Source organism: Neovison vison, chromosome 11 (assembly GCF_020171115.1).
Source record: "Neovison vison isolate M4711 chromosome 11, ASM_NN_V1, whole genome shotgun sequence".
In the NCBI taxonomy this organism is placed as follows: Eukaryota; Metazoa; Chordata; class Mammalia; order Carnivora; family Mustelidae; genus Neogale; species Neogale vison.
In genome coordinates this window covers 244,149-258,625 of record NC_058101.1, presented here as the reverse complement: position 1 = coordinate 258,625, position 14,477 = coordinate 244,149, and the positions used below count along the sequence as shown (strand labels likewise).

Here is a 14,477-nt window from a genome sequence, read left to right as displayed (position 1 = left end):
TACTTTCCCTCCCCCTTTTCATGGCTGAATAATATTCCACCAGGTGGATATACCATGTGTATTAGTCCCTTTATCAGCTGATAGACATGTGTGTTGTTTCCTTTTTTTGGTTATTACGTATACTGCTCCTGTGAACACTTAGGCAGATTTTTGTGTGAGTCTATGTTCTCAGTTCTTGGGAGTGGGAGTGGAATTGATGGGTAGTATGCTAACTCTATGTTTAACATTTTTTTAAACTACTTTTTTAAAAAAGACTTTATTTATTTATTTGACAGAGAGAGATCACAAGTAGGCAGAGTCAGGCAGAGAGAGAGGGGGAAGCAGGCTCCCTACATTAAGAGAACCCAAAGCGGTGCTTGATCCCAGGACCCTGAGATCATGACCCAAGCCAAAGGCAGAGGCTTAACCACTGAGCCACCCAGCTGCCCCTGTGTTTAACATTTCGAAGAACGGCCAAATTTTTTTCCACAGTGAGCTATTACATCCCCACCAGCAATATCTGAGGTCCCACTGTTTCCACATCCTTTTGAATACTTTTTTCTGTCTTTTTGGTATTTTCATATCAAAAGATATTTTCTTGTGGTTTGCATTTCCCTAATGACAAGTGACACTGAGCGTCTCTTCATGTTCTTACTGGCCATTTATATATTTTCTTTGGAGAAATGTCTATTTAAGTTCTTTGCCCATAATCTTGTTTTTAAAAATATATTTATTTATTTGAGAGAGAGAACACAGGGGAAGGGGGCAAAGGGAGAGGGACAGAGAAACTCGAGCAGACTCAGCATTGCGTGCTGAGCCTGACTTGGGACTTGATCTCCGGACCCTGAGATCATGACCTGAGCTGAAACCAAGAGTCAGACACTTCACCAACTGTGCCACCCAAGGGCCCCTGCCCATAATCTTTTTTATTTTTTAATATTGCAATGTAAATTGCAGACTGTATTTTTTACTCTTAAACACACATTATTATTACCTTAAGTTCAATATGTGTTCATGGTTCTCTTTGTTTTTAAGTAAAATGTACATATGGCGTGTTAAAAACAAGACTGTAGGCCCCAAGTGGAGTCACTTATGCTAAGTTCCCGGTCACCAAACCTAAACTTCATGACAGTTTCAGCTCTCACAGAGGCAGAGGCGGAATCTTGAGACAGTTGGGAATCACGTGGTTGGTACTAGTTTGTGGTAATCTGTTTAAGGGACCCCTGTGGTCCCCTAAAGAAAAGTGACCTTGCGATAATTAACTCACTGTTTCCTTCTGTCTTTACCTAGGGTGACCTCCCCGCTCCCACTGCTCTGTCCATCATCGTTTTGTCCTGTGCCTGGGGGCTCCTTTCTCCCCGTTAGGCTAGATGCTGCCTGATTCATGAGCTGCTAGACAAAGCTAAGAAGATCTTTAAAATTGACTCGGTTGAATTTTGTTTTCTAACAAATGCACAAACCTTAAGTGTAACATTGGGTGAGTTTTTACAAATGTGTGAACCCGAACCTCTTTCACTTCAGAAAGTTTCCTCGGAGCCTTTCCCAGCGAAGTCCTGCTCCCATGGCCGCAGGCAATCCTTCCGATGTTATGCCTCTTGTGTTAATTCAAACTGATCTAGAATCACATATTACACAGTCTTGTGTAAAGCGCCTTTCACTCAGAATTCTGTTTTTGAAATTAGTCAGGCTGTGCTGTGTCCCAAGGTTCATTTTTAATGTTTCTTTTTTTTTTCTAAGCAGTTTCCATTAAATGAATGTTTCAGTTTGTTTATCCATTTTCCTATGATGGGCATTTGGGGTTGTTGCCAGTTTGAGCTAATATGAATAAAGCTGCTAAGAACACCACTATCTCAGTCTCTTGGTGAACATGTACTTTCATCTCTCCAGGGTAAATAGCTAGGAGTGACCTTATTGGGTGGGTCATAGGTTGTTATGAAATCGCCAAAAGTTCCTTCCAAGCGATGGTATCATTTCGCACTGCCACAGACAACATATGAGAGTTTTGGTCATTCTACATCCCACCAACATCAAGTCTTGTCCAGTTTAAAAATTGTTGCTTTACAATATGCAGAGGGAAAGGCATTTATTCCTATCTCATTGTGGTTTAATTTTCATTTCTCTGATGACTAAGGATGTTTTTTATGTGCTTATTTGCCATTGGAATAGCTTCCTTTATGAAATGACTGTCCAAAATTTAGTTAATTGTGTAGCATTTTAACACATGTAAACATTGTATGACCTTCCTGGTAGTAAAAATTAAAAAGAAAAAAAAGAATACATAGTGCTGTGAATTCAGGTATTTAAATATCTGAAGAGCCAGAGAAATGCAAAATGTATTGGCGTGATGGGTCAGTCTAGGCAGGGTGTCAGAGTTCTGTAAATTCACGTAAGAATCAGGGCTGGACGAAATTCACACCCAAGGATGTAAACCATGACCTGGGTTATATTATGATGCTCAGAGGCTCTGGGGTCCTGAAAAAATTTCAGGAATTGTATTCTACTACAGCATTGGTAGAAAGAGGAATATAATCCAAGCTTGATTTGGCACTATATATTCACTATTGTTACATTAATATTTTTCTTCTGATTTTAAAAGAAATTCAGGGGCTCCTGGCTGGTTCACTCATAGAGCATGTGGCTCTTGATGTCGGGGTCGTGAGTTCGAATGCCATGTTGTGCATGGAACCTACTTGAAATTAAAAATAAATAAATAAATACAACGAATAAATAAATAAAAGAAATTAAAATTGAAGTATATTTGTGGGCACCTCAAAGTGTCATAGGTCCTAGACAGTGTGCCACTCTCAAAAATGAAGGTCATTTCTGTTACTGACCTCCTCCTTAAATCATGGCATAGAAAACTATAGTGATTAGAAAAGGGACCTCGCCCTAGGTCTGGGTTTTGAGAAAAGCAGACCTTGAGGTCTGTAATCGAGGTTCAATGTCTAGGCTGAATCTTCTAATTGTTCTGCAACCTTTCAGATATCTGAGAAGGTAATTTCCCAAAGTGTGGGACAATGTGTTCTTTTCCCTGGTGGAGAAGCATTGCTCAGCATCAGAGAGGGCCAGGTATAGGAATGTTTAGGAAAATCACACCTATATAGGAATATTTTGGTGGAAAAGAAACTGTGCATACTTGTTATCTAAGGGCTTCAGAGATTTGGGTCTGTTAGAATAGTACTTCAGCTTCATGATTCCCAGCTAAATGTATAATTGAGCAACTGATTCAGCCCATGATTTTAAGTTCAGGTGTTAGAAGTTTAATCTGTTAGATTCTAACTTTCCTAAGAACATAAAGAAGTTTGTATGTTTAAGCAATACTTGAAATAAAAATTAAATATGGTAAATGTGTAAATATAGTTGGAAATATGTAAGGGAATCGACTCACTTTAAAAATCCCTTCTTTCAGGTGAGTGCTAAAGTTGTCTAGATTTGTCAAGAGAGTTACAACTTTTTTAAAACCATGACTTCTTAAAAGCTTAAGAAGTAGGTTTTGAATGCTAATTTTTAAAATGAAAATAACTCTCTCTGTGCACAAAAACCATACATGAGGACATTAAGAAATTGCTGTAGTCAGTGTACATCGCGACCATGAAGGAAACGTGCTTTGGATAAGTGACGAGGACAGGCAACGTACAGCAGGGGTCCCAGGAACCAAGTGCGAATAGGAGCCTGCTCCTCTCACCCAAGCTCCCTATCTGCCATGTTTGGACCTCGGCCCCATGCTCAAGCAGGTGTCTGAGAAGTCATATGGCATATGTCCTTGATGTTGACACCCCAATGCCAAAGCCCTGTGTCACCTGGCTCTGGTCACCTTCCTGCAAAATACACTTTTCATCATTCCATCAATACCTGTGTCTCAAAGGGGGCTTCCTCCTTGGCCCGGAATCTCTGCTTCCGCATTATTTGTCTGGCTGCTTATTCCCCCCAGATTCTGCTTTCTATTCCCCAGGTGCAAATGAGAGCTTTTGGAAGCAGCCTCAAATTTTTCAGTCACCAGGGTCCTATTTACCCTCATTTAACTGAATAATAATTCCTTAAATGCTGCCTTGCTGGTCTGAATAAAGAGATGTCCCCTTTCAAATCGCCTCCTTTGCATCCTGCGGATGAATTAGCCACCCAGCAACATCTAGAATTCTATTGTTATTTATCTCACGAGTTAACTTCCTAGTTAACTCCGGGAACTGTTCTCCGGGTCATGTCGCATGGATAAGGGAAATAGTAAAGCCACCGAGGTCATGTGGATTATTTTAATTTGCTATCTGAGGAATAACATATATGTATAATAGATACATGTTCATGTAAAAAGTATCATTTTTTAAATGTGAAGGTGATGATATTCTGATAGACCGTTTCAGTTATATTAATTCCACATTAAAGCACTTGTTCCCTGGGGTGTTGTTGTGCCCTTCATACCTCTGAGAACGGCTCCTCCCACCCGTCCAGAGTGGGTTCCGGGCAGAAAATCTGTACTAGGGGAGGGCCAGTGTCTCCTGCCAGTGTTTCATTCCTTTTGGGGGAATTTAGATAGAGATCTAGGAGAGTGGCTGCTGGGAGGCAAGTGGGAGGCCCCACGAACAGGGTTCAGAATCCACTGCTCTGGGGTGGCCAGCCTGTCCCCCGTCTGTAGAGCCCGGAGGGGTGGGAGAACGAGAGAGAGAACCAGATGTGCAGAGCGAAGGAAAGGTAGATAAGCCAAAGCAGCAAGGGAGAGAGACGGAGTAGCTCATTTCTGATGGCTTCATGGTTCCCGCTTCCAGTCCCTTGTGAACCTGAGGCCACATCCTGCCCTTGGGGCCTGCGAAGTGACCCTGCATTTTCTAACAGACCCTGTGTTCACCCAAGGTCACTTTGTTTGGGTTTCTCTTACTTGTAAGCCAAAGAAGTTTGACTACAAAATAGAGGCCCCCTGCTAAATAATAGGTACAGAATCTGATTTTTTTTTTTAAAAATTAACTTATTTAGGAGAAGAGTGTTGCAGTCTTTTCCTGTTTTGTTATTTTATTCCAGCACGGTGGGTGTACAGTGTTACGTGGGTTTCAGATGCGCGGGGTTGGGCTCAGCAGTTCTGCACGTGGCTCCGTGCTCTCCCTACTGAGCGCACTGTCCCGTCCCCTCACCCCGTTTCACCCCCACCCCCTCTGGTGACGTCACTCGTTCTCTGCCCCCTCTGGTGACGTCACTCGTTCTCTGCGGCTAAGAGTCTGAGGAGGAGTAATGTCGTCTTAAGTGAAGACAGACCATGATCCAAGCTGGTTAATTCGGCTCTGCTGTTGTTGGGATTTCCCTTCCTACCTGAACGTGAACACACTGCGCAGTAAGTGCAAGGAAACACGCCGGCGGGAACGCGGCGTGGAAACAAGCTCGTGGTCACTTCCCTTCGATTTCCTCAGACTTTCCCTTTCTGGGGGAGGTTTGTGAATCCTGTGACAGACCCTGTTCAAGAGCTCACTTCCCACCTCCCAGCAGACATGTGACAGATGTGTGACAGAGTCTGCCACTACTGGGAGCTCAAGATGACCAAGACTGGCTCTTGCCCCCAGAGCCGCGCCCAGCACGTGGACAGGGACAGCGACACACGCAGCCTCCGTCCTGCCCTTCCTCTGCTGTGGGAAGATGGGGTGAGGCCACCAGGCTCTGAGCTGGCGGGAAGGCATTGAATAGGGGCCCCTGGGTGGCTCAGTGGCTTAAGGATCTGCCTTCTACTCTGGTCGGGATCCCGGGACCCTGCGAGTGAGTCCCTGTCGGGGTCCCTGGTCGGCAGGGAGCCTGCTCCTCCTCTGTCTGCCGCCCCCCTGCTTGTGCTCCCTCTCCCTTTCTCTTTGACAAGTAAATAAAGAAAGAAAGAAATCTTAAAAAAAAAAAAAAAAGCCCTGAATTAAAAACCTGTTTAAAAAGCTGGGCTTTGCCAGAACTAACACGGATCTGTGAAGCCTTTTCCAAAGCCAGTTTCCTTGTTTGTTTTCACGGCTGTGGCCGGGACAAAGGGACACTGGGAAGGGCTCCTGCGGGTCAGCCCCTCCGCACCCATCCGCAAACAGAGGCCGTTCCCTGTGTGTTTTCAGAAAGGGATTTTCTGCAAAGGTCAGAAGAACTTGGGCCATCGCTGCCGGGGCTGTCCGAGAGGCTCCAGGCGGGACACAAGAACGTGCTGGCCACGAGGGAGCCCCAGGCCGAAGCAGGGCTTGTGGCTCTCAAAGACCCACTTCCACGGCCTCGGTCCGGGACGGCTGCCTGCGGAGCCCGCGAAGCGCCCACGGAGCTCCCCACGGCAGAACCTGCTGCGGGAAAGCCCGGGACGGCCCGGCCGAAGGACGGCGGCCTCCACCTCCCCTCTGCCTCCAGGACGGCAACAGCCGTGGTTCCGGGTCGGCCGGGCCGAGGCCGACTGCGCCGATGTGCCGCCTCCGCAGCGCGCGGTCCGACCCGGGAGTCAAGGCCGCGACTAGCCCATCTGACGGACCGACGAGCCTGAGGGAAAGAGCGGCCGAGCGGGTCACGCAGGCCGCCGAGCCCCGCGCCGCCTCCTGCTCGACCGTCGTGTGGGTCGTCGGCGAGGCCCAGCCCGGCTTCTGCGTGTCCCCGCGCCGGCGACGGGCGTCTGCCCCACGCGCCCCACAGCCGCAGAAGCGCCGCAGCCCCGGGGCCTCGGCAGCAGCGGACAGTGGCCGGGCGGCCCGGAGGGGAGGTCGCCGCCGCGCCCGGCCAAGGGACACGGCGCTTCTAGGTGGAGCCGGACCGGACTCCGGTTCGCACGAAGCTTCCCCACTGGGTTGTCTCGGTGTGTTTCGTTCCGACCAAATTCCGAGCCAAAAGGCACTGTTGCAAGGTCACTCCGTTTCGGTAAAGCGCGAAGTGAAACCCAGTGTAACCGATGTCGCAGGCTCATGGCTGTCCACGAACCCAGTGTGGGGCTCCGCGCGCGGGATCCCGTGACCCCTGCGTGTCTCAGAACCGAGTTCCAGGGTCACCTCTGCTGTGACGGCCCCGCTCGGAGGACGTGGCTCGCTCTGCCTTCGGGGAGCGCGGAGCGTGTCCGCGGGTCGCTAAGCGTAACCGTCACCACAGGCCGGTGCCCTCACAGCGGACCCTGATTCCGGACCGATCCGCGGCGGCGGCTGGGGAAGGCGTTGGCGGCGCCTCTACTCCCGGGGCTGCCGCTGCTGCTCTGCCCCAATCTGCTCTTCCAGAACCGGCTACACTGCATCAGGGCCCACCCGGATGACCCCATTTTTGACCCAATTACTTCTTGAAATCCCCTTTCTCCTAATGCAGCCACATGCTGAGGCACTGGCGATAAGGGCTGCAACGCGGGAAGTGAAGGGGACACAGTCAGCCCATAACAATGCCCTTTGCCGGTTCAGCCACTGCTGTCAGCATGGTTCAGACCTAACACGTGTGTTTCCAAACCTAGTTTTATTTTTAGATACAGGCCCGTCTTTCTTTTGTTCAATTTTTTAATTACAGCTTTTGAATTCTTTGCTCTTTTTTAGTAAAAGGCGAAAGATTTATGCGATCTGAAGAGAAACCAGAGTATCTTTGCTCTTTTTTAAAAAAGATATTATTTACTTATTTGAGAGACAGAGAGCGACCATGAGCAGGGAGTGGGAGGAACAGAGGGAGAGAGACAAGCAGACGCCGCTGATCCTGGAACCCAGCGTGGGGCTCCATGCGGGCAGGATCCCGTGACCCTGAGATCACGACCTGAACCCAAATCAGGAGTCTGATGCTTCAACCGACAGAGCCATCCAGTTGCTCCTCAATTTTTTGTTCTATTTACTCATATAACTAAAGTCTCTCACGGTTATTTTGGTATTATTCAAGTGAGAACCTAAATGGTTTTTATTTCTCCAAATGTTTAACTAATTATTCCAACATCACCTTTTCTGAAAAAAGATATTTATTTACTTATCACTTGAGAGAGAGGGCGAGTGTGAGCAGAGGGACAAGCAGACTCTGCACCGAGCACAGAGTCCTTCGTAGGCTCCGCCCCAGCGGTGAGATCACGACCGGAGCCACGAGCCACGGCCAGGAGCTTAAGTGACTGAGCCCCCCGGGCACTCCTCCGGCTTCAGCTTCTGGACATGCCTTCCTTTTCTCACTCGCTCTGTGTTGGTGTCCTTCCTGGACTGTTGTACATGTCTTGTGCAACTCTGTTGCTTTGCACCCAGACTTACGTCCCGGAGAGCGCCGGAGGGAAGGAGGCCGTGTTCTTCCAGGGAGCATCCCTCGGCCGGGGAGGAGGCAGCGTAGGCCAGTCACTTGCAAATCTTCCCCCCTTGACCTGGAGTCCTCTGTCTCAGGAGGCTCGCGCAGAACCTGGGGTCTCCACCTCTGCTGCCCCAGCGTCTTCCCTCCTCTTGGGCCGGGCGGGGGAGTGGGGGGTGCGTGCCGGGCTCCCTCGGTCTGACGCTCCTGGTAACCCACACTGTGCTTCTGCTAGCCTCACCCGGGCCACTTCCCGTCACTTGCATCCGAGGACTCGGACTGCTGCTCGTGGGGGCTTTATTGCTGAGCACGGGTTTTAGACTTGTCCCTGGTACTAGTTTGTGGTCTTGGACAAGAGGCTTAAGCATTCTAAGCCCTAATTTTTCTCGTTTTATGAAATAAGAATAAGAATCTATGCCTTGGGGCGCCGGGGTGGGTCTCAGCCATTTGGGCTCTGCCTTTAGCTCAGGTCATGATCTCGGGGTCCTGGGATGGAGCCCTGCATGGAGCTCCCAGCTCAGCGGGGAGCCTGCTTCCCCTCTCCCCTGCTCATGCTCTCTCTCACTCCCTCTCTCAAATAAATAAACAAAGCCTTTAATAAAGAAAAAAAGCAGAGTTGTTAGAACCAAATGAAATAAGTATAAAGTATCCTCAGCAGCACCAGCATTTCTGTAAGACCTTGAGAAAGAAGAGTCACCCTTTTATTGAGTGTTTTCCTATGCATGATCTCATGGGAGGTTCACACAAAGCAGGACACAGATCCCCAGTTTACAGATGTGAAAACAGGTTTGGAGAGGCCAAGTGGCACCGTTGAACTCTCACGGGTGTGCATCTGGGGCTTCTGATTTGTGGTCCAGTTTTCTTTGAGCCCCGGCGGTGAGCTTGTAGAGGGATATGAAAGTTGCATGCAGACCTCCAGAGAAAGGTGATTTGGGGGTGTGCATTTGGAGCTCAGAACCAGCAAGATGCGATCTAATGCTGTGATCACCGTGAAGAGGACAGTGGGCGTGGTCCGGTGGACACCGGCTCAGAGGGTAACAGGTGCAAACGGACGGTAGAAGGGGAGAATCGGTGTTTTTAAATTTTTCTATTACGTTCACTTAGCCGACATACAGCACCATTGGTTTTTGACGTAGTGTTCAGTGGCACATCAGTTGTGTGTAACACCCAGTGCTCACCACGACCTGCGCCCCCTGAACACCCATCGCCTGCTCCTCGTGGCTCGTCTCCCTCTCTGGTTTCTTCTCGTTCGGTTTTCTCTCCCTTTCCCGGTGGTCCTCTGCGCTATTCCACACATGAGTGAAGACAGATGACAATTGTCTTTCTCTGAAGGACTTGCTTCACGTAACGCAATCCCAGTGAGTGGTTCCAGAGAAGTCACCAGAAGCTGGAGCTCCACAGAGTTCCGCTCCAGTTGGCTCACCAAGCTTACCTGTATCAGCAAACTGACAGATGTTTTAAAGTATTTGCTTCACTCATGAAAGTAGACATAATAGAACATCAATGACATTTTCATTAAATATACTGTATTATGGTATTTGCTAATTGCCACTAATCCTCTAAATGGCAACGTTCCCGAAAATGTAAGAACATAATAATAATTTCTAAAATCACCTCGTAAAGATGGAGGCATTTTCTTATCTTCAGTACATTTTTTATTGATCATTAGGAAGAAAGTGAACAGCTTTTCTGATACATCTAAGTGCACAATTAAAAGCTAAAAAAAAAAATCCAGCTACCCAAGTATTATAAAACCATTTCCTAATGCCTAGAGATAGGAAGTGTGTGGAGCACCTGCTGCCTTGGTTGGTAGAGCCTGACTCTTAATCTTCAGGTTGAGGGCTCGAACCCCACACTGAGTGTAGAGATTACATAGAAGTAGTAACTTTAGGGGTACCTGGATGGTGCGGTCAGTTGGGTGTCTGCCGTCAGCTCAGGCTGAGATCCCGGGGTCCTGGGATCGAGCCCCACAAAGGGCTTCCTGCTTGGCGGAGAGTCTGCTTCTCCCTCGGCCCTTCACCAGCTCGTGCTCTTGCTCTCTCAAATAATTAAATAAAATCTTTCTAAAAAACAATAATATCTTTAAAAAAGAAAAGGAAAAAAGGAGGTGTACAATACCGGTGAGTGTTTTGTTTTTGTTTTTGCAAGGTTGAGTGTAAATCAGTTCTGTGCCTGACAGGTTCACTCAGCTCCAGCATCTAAACTAAGGCTCTGAGCACATGATTTGAAACGGGCGTTGGAGGACAGAGAGCAGGTGGGTAAACCTTGCCTGGAGCTTGCACAGTCCTCTGTGTCTTCCGGGGACCATAATGAAAAATTGTTCTCCTTATGACAATGGAAAAGGTACTATTTGGAAAACAGACTGTTGTTCCATTTTCTTTTGTTAATTTCTTGGAAATTTATTTTCAAATATATTTTAATAGAAAATATGAATATAATTTTAAATGTTTTTATGAAAATGTATTAATACCCTGTTTGCATTATGAAAACTCATAAGAACAAAAGAGAGACTCTGGTACTTGACGGCCTGAAGGCAGACTCCATAATGTCCCCAACAGCATGACCTTTGAGACCAATGTCAACAACCAGAACTTCATCATTTTTCTCACCAAGTTTGAGCAGCTGTATCTGCTTGGACGGTGCATGGCAGAATCTGGCTCTTTGGCTTTGACCCCTATTTTCTCCAGTCCCCCCCAAAGGAGCTGGCCTCCAGGGCTGTGCCCCAGTGGGTTTTCTCCTCCTGTTTTTCAGGCCACGCTGGTCCCATCCGCGCCTCAGAGCTCCCCGGCGGTGGGAGACTGAGCATGGCCGGCGTTGCAGGCTCAAGCGGAAGCGTGAGGCGGCACCGGTTCTTTTGCTCATTTTGGGGGGTAAATGTTTCAATTAGCAATAATCGCGCCTCGGATAAACCTCATTGGCTACGATACTGCCACTGCGCAAAGTTGGGGGGTGAATGTTATAAACATGCAAAAAGAATGGAGATAAACAAGAAAAGCCAAAGGGGATGTGATCTCAGTGGCTACACCAGCTATCAATTTATTGGTACTTGGCTCAAAATCTATCCTTCATTGTCTGCTCTGTGATAATGGGCTTTAAGATAACCCTTTAAGCACTTCTTGTTGGCATTTTTTAAGACTTTGTCGATAGAAAGTGCTAGAAGGACACTGCAGGAGGAAAGTGCTTGTCTTTCTGGTCTGGTTCTTTATTTTCCCGACTAGACACACTTGCCCACCCTGGCAGAAGAGCACAGGGCCACAGCAGGCTCGCTGTGCTAGAGGTGGTTGGTGTGAGGGGACCCGATCCCTTTTGCCAAGAGGTCACCCACTCCCCTACGGCTGCTGGGGGCGGAGGCGTGCTGATAACATGCACTGTTGCTGCCCTAGCTAGAGACTGCCCTCGGCCACAGAGGTGCTGCCTTGGCCTGCCCAGGAGGCTCTGCTAGCCCCTCGCCCATTCCCGAGTTGTCCAGTGATGGACCCATGCGGAAGGGTACGAGCTCCGTATCGCAGCTTGTGCTCCAGACCATCTCCAGGTTATGAGACGAAGCCATGCTTCCGCGGAAACCGTATGCTTGCCTCAGCTTCTTCCCCTATTCTGCCCTGCTTCCCTCACTCTGCTCCTCCGGGGATGCTTCCCCTGTAGAGCACCTGAATGTGAATTTGCATCTCAGGTTCTGCATCTGGGGAACCCAACCAAAGACCCACCCCCAAAGGGAGGCCTGTCCCATTAACACTCAACGTGGAAGAGCTGAGCAGAACAGAGGCTCTGTTAGGACAGGGTCACTTCTAGGAGGAAATTGAGAGAAAGCTTGTAGACACACTGCCCTGATCTCTGCCTCTGCCACGGCGTTCTTTCCTGGGTCTTCACATCGTCTTCTCGTAAGGACATTGGTCACATCCGACTTCCAGCCCACCCCGCTCCACGATGACCTTGTCTTGCTCTTGCTACAGTGACCTATTTCCAAATAAGATTACCTTCTGAGGTCCCGGGGTTAGGATTTCAACATATCTTTCTGGAGGGCACAATCCAACCCATAGTGGCCAGATAGGCCAGCCGAGATACCTGGGAGGGCCAGATTCGCTGGAGGGCGGTCCGCTGGCTCATCCTGGGGTCCCTTCTCTGTGTTTCCATAGCGCCAGCTTCCACCTGTGGGCAGAGGGCCCGTCTCTATCACAGCACGTGTTCGGCACTAATCACCCCTCTGCTTTGACTTCCCCTTTGACCGCAATGCCTTGAAGGGAGGAGCAATGTGTTATTTGGGACCCTCGGTCCCTCGCATCAAACCTGCCACGCATGATTCACTTGCTAAGTGTGTCGTTGAATAAAAGTAAGATAGTTCTAGACTCTCAGACACAGTTTGGCTCCAATTACGGGGCCCATTACTTAGCTCCTCTGGGCTCTGGTGTGCTATTTGTCAAACAGAAAGAATCAAAACCAACCTGTGGAACTGTGTGAATAAAGGACCGTGCCCAGTGCCATGGTTCAGAAAGCGCTAGCTTCCAACACTTCTGCTGCTCTTCTGTCTTTGAAGGTGTAGGAACTTACTTGGAGCCCCCAGAATTGGTATGAAGATTAGTTTAAGTTGAAGATATTTGAGATTCAACCAATGTAGAATAAAGCCTTCCTGGAGCTTCCCTTATCTGACTAAAAGCAGAAACTCCTAAGAAATGAGGCTGCCATAAATTCTCTTTGGGGTGGTTTCTACTTCCAGGAGAGGGACCAAGAATAACCCTACCCCGTATCCCCTCTCCAGGGAAGCCACGAAGGAGACGGAAAGACCACCAGCTACTTCTTTTACCAGCTGCTGTGTGCACACTGATAAACCTTCTCCTGTAGCCCTGGTTCTTGTCAGGGTGCCTGGGTGGCTCAGGATGTAAGCATCTGCCTTTGGCTTACATCATGATCCTAGGGTTCCGGGATCGAGCCCCGCATCTGGCGAGCAGGAAGCCTGCTTCTCCCTCTCCCACTCCCCTTGCTTGTGTTCCCTCTCTCTCTGTGTCAAATAAATAAGTAAAATCTTAAAAAAAAATCTAGTTTTGTCCGTTTAATTTACAGGCCACGGGCCCTACACCTAAGAGAGTAGAGGGAGAAGTCTATTCTGCTACAAAACCTTTGGAAAAGAGCTATTTTTAAAAAAATCTGTGGCTGTGCAGCTTCACTATGTACAAATACAAACATCTTGGAACGTTATCTTGACAAGGATGGATGATTCTGCCAAAAAACCCAGTGTGATCATATTGCTCTCACCTGCTTCTAGCAACTGCTGAATCATGTCTGAACCACAGACGTCCACAGCGACCCTTCTCTCCTATACACAGAAGGAACAGGCAGTGCGTTTACATCGTGAAAATGCGTGCCTTTGCGAGGAAAGAAGGAAAGAATACATACCAAAGTGTTAGCATGAGTTATTTCTGGGTGAAAACATTTTAAAATGTCTTTTCTTAGGGGGTTTTCTTCATTTTCTAAATTTCCAGCAGCAAATATTAATTTTGTAATACAAAAGCTCTTTCCTTCTCAATAAATATTATTTAAAAAGCAAAACTAAGTAATGAGAAATACAAGACAGGCAGTATCTCCTAGATCACTCTTGTTTGCTGGGTTTATTATTGTTGTTTTGTTTTTTTGCTTTTTTACCTTTAATGCAGATTTTTAAATTAACATATAATGTATTTTTATCCCCAGGGGTACAGGTCTGTGAATCACCAGGTTTACACACTTCACAGCACTCACCATAACACATACCCTCCCCAATGTCCATAACCCAACTTCCTTCTCCCTACTCCACTAACCCCAGCAACCCTCAGTCTGTTTTGTGAGATTAAGAGTCACTTATGGTTTGTCTCCCTCCCAATCTCATCTTGTTTCATTTATTCTTTTCCTACCCCCTGAACCCCCCACGTTGCCTCTCAGCTTCCTCAAATCAGGGAGATCATATGATAATTGTCTTTCTCCGATTGACTTATTTCGCTAAGCATGATACGCTCTAGTTCCATCCATGTTGTCGCAAATGGCAAGATTTCTTTTGATGGCTGCATAGTATTCCATTGTGTATATCTACCACATCTTCTTGATCCATTCATCTGTTGATGGACATCTAGGCTCTTTCCACAGTCTGGCTATTGTGGACATTGCTGCTATAAACATTCGGGTGCACGTGCCCCTTCGGATCACTACGTTTGTATCTTTAGGGTTAATATCCAGTAGGGTCACTCTATTTTCAGCTTTTTGAGGAACCTCCATGCTGTTTTCCAAAGTGGTTGCACCAGCTTGCATTCCCACCAACAGTGTAG

The 14,477-nt window shown here is 47.7% G+C and overlaps 1 pseudogene; it reads right to left on the bottom strand.

Moving 5' to 3' along the window:
• Nucleotides 1-11,045: 11,045 nt before the first annotated feature.
• On the bottom strand, nt 11,046-11,131 carry LOC122890617 (annotated as a pseudogene).
• Between the last annotated feature and the right edge of the window lie 3,346 nt (nt 11,132-14,477).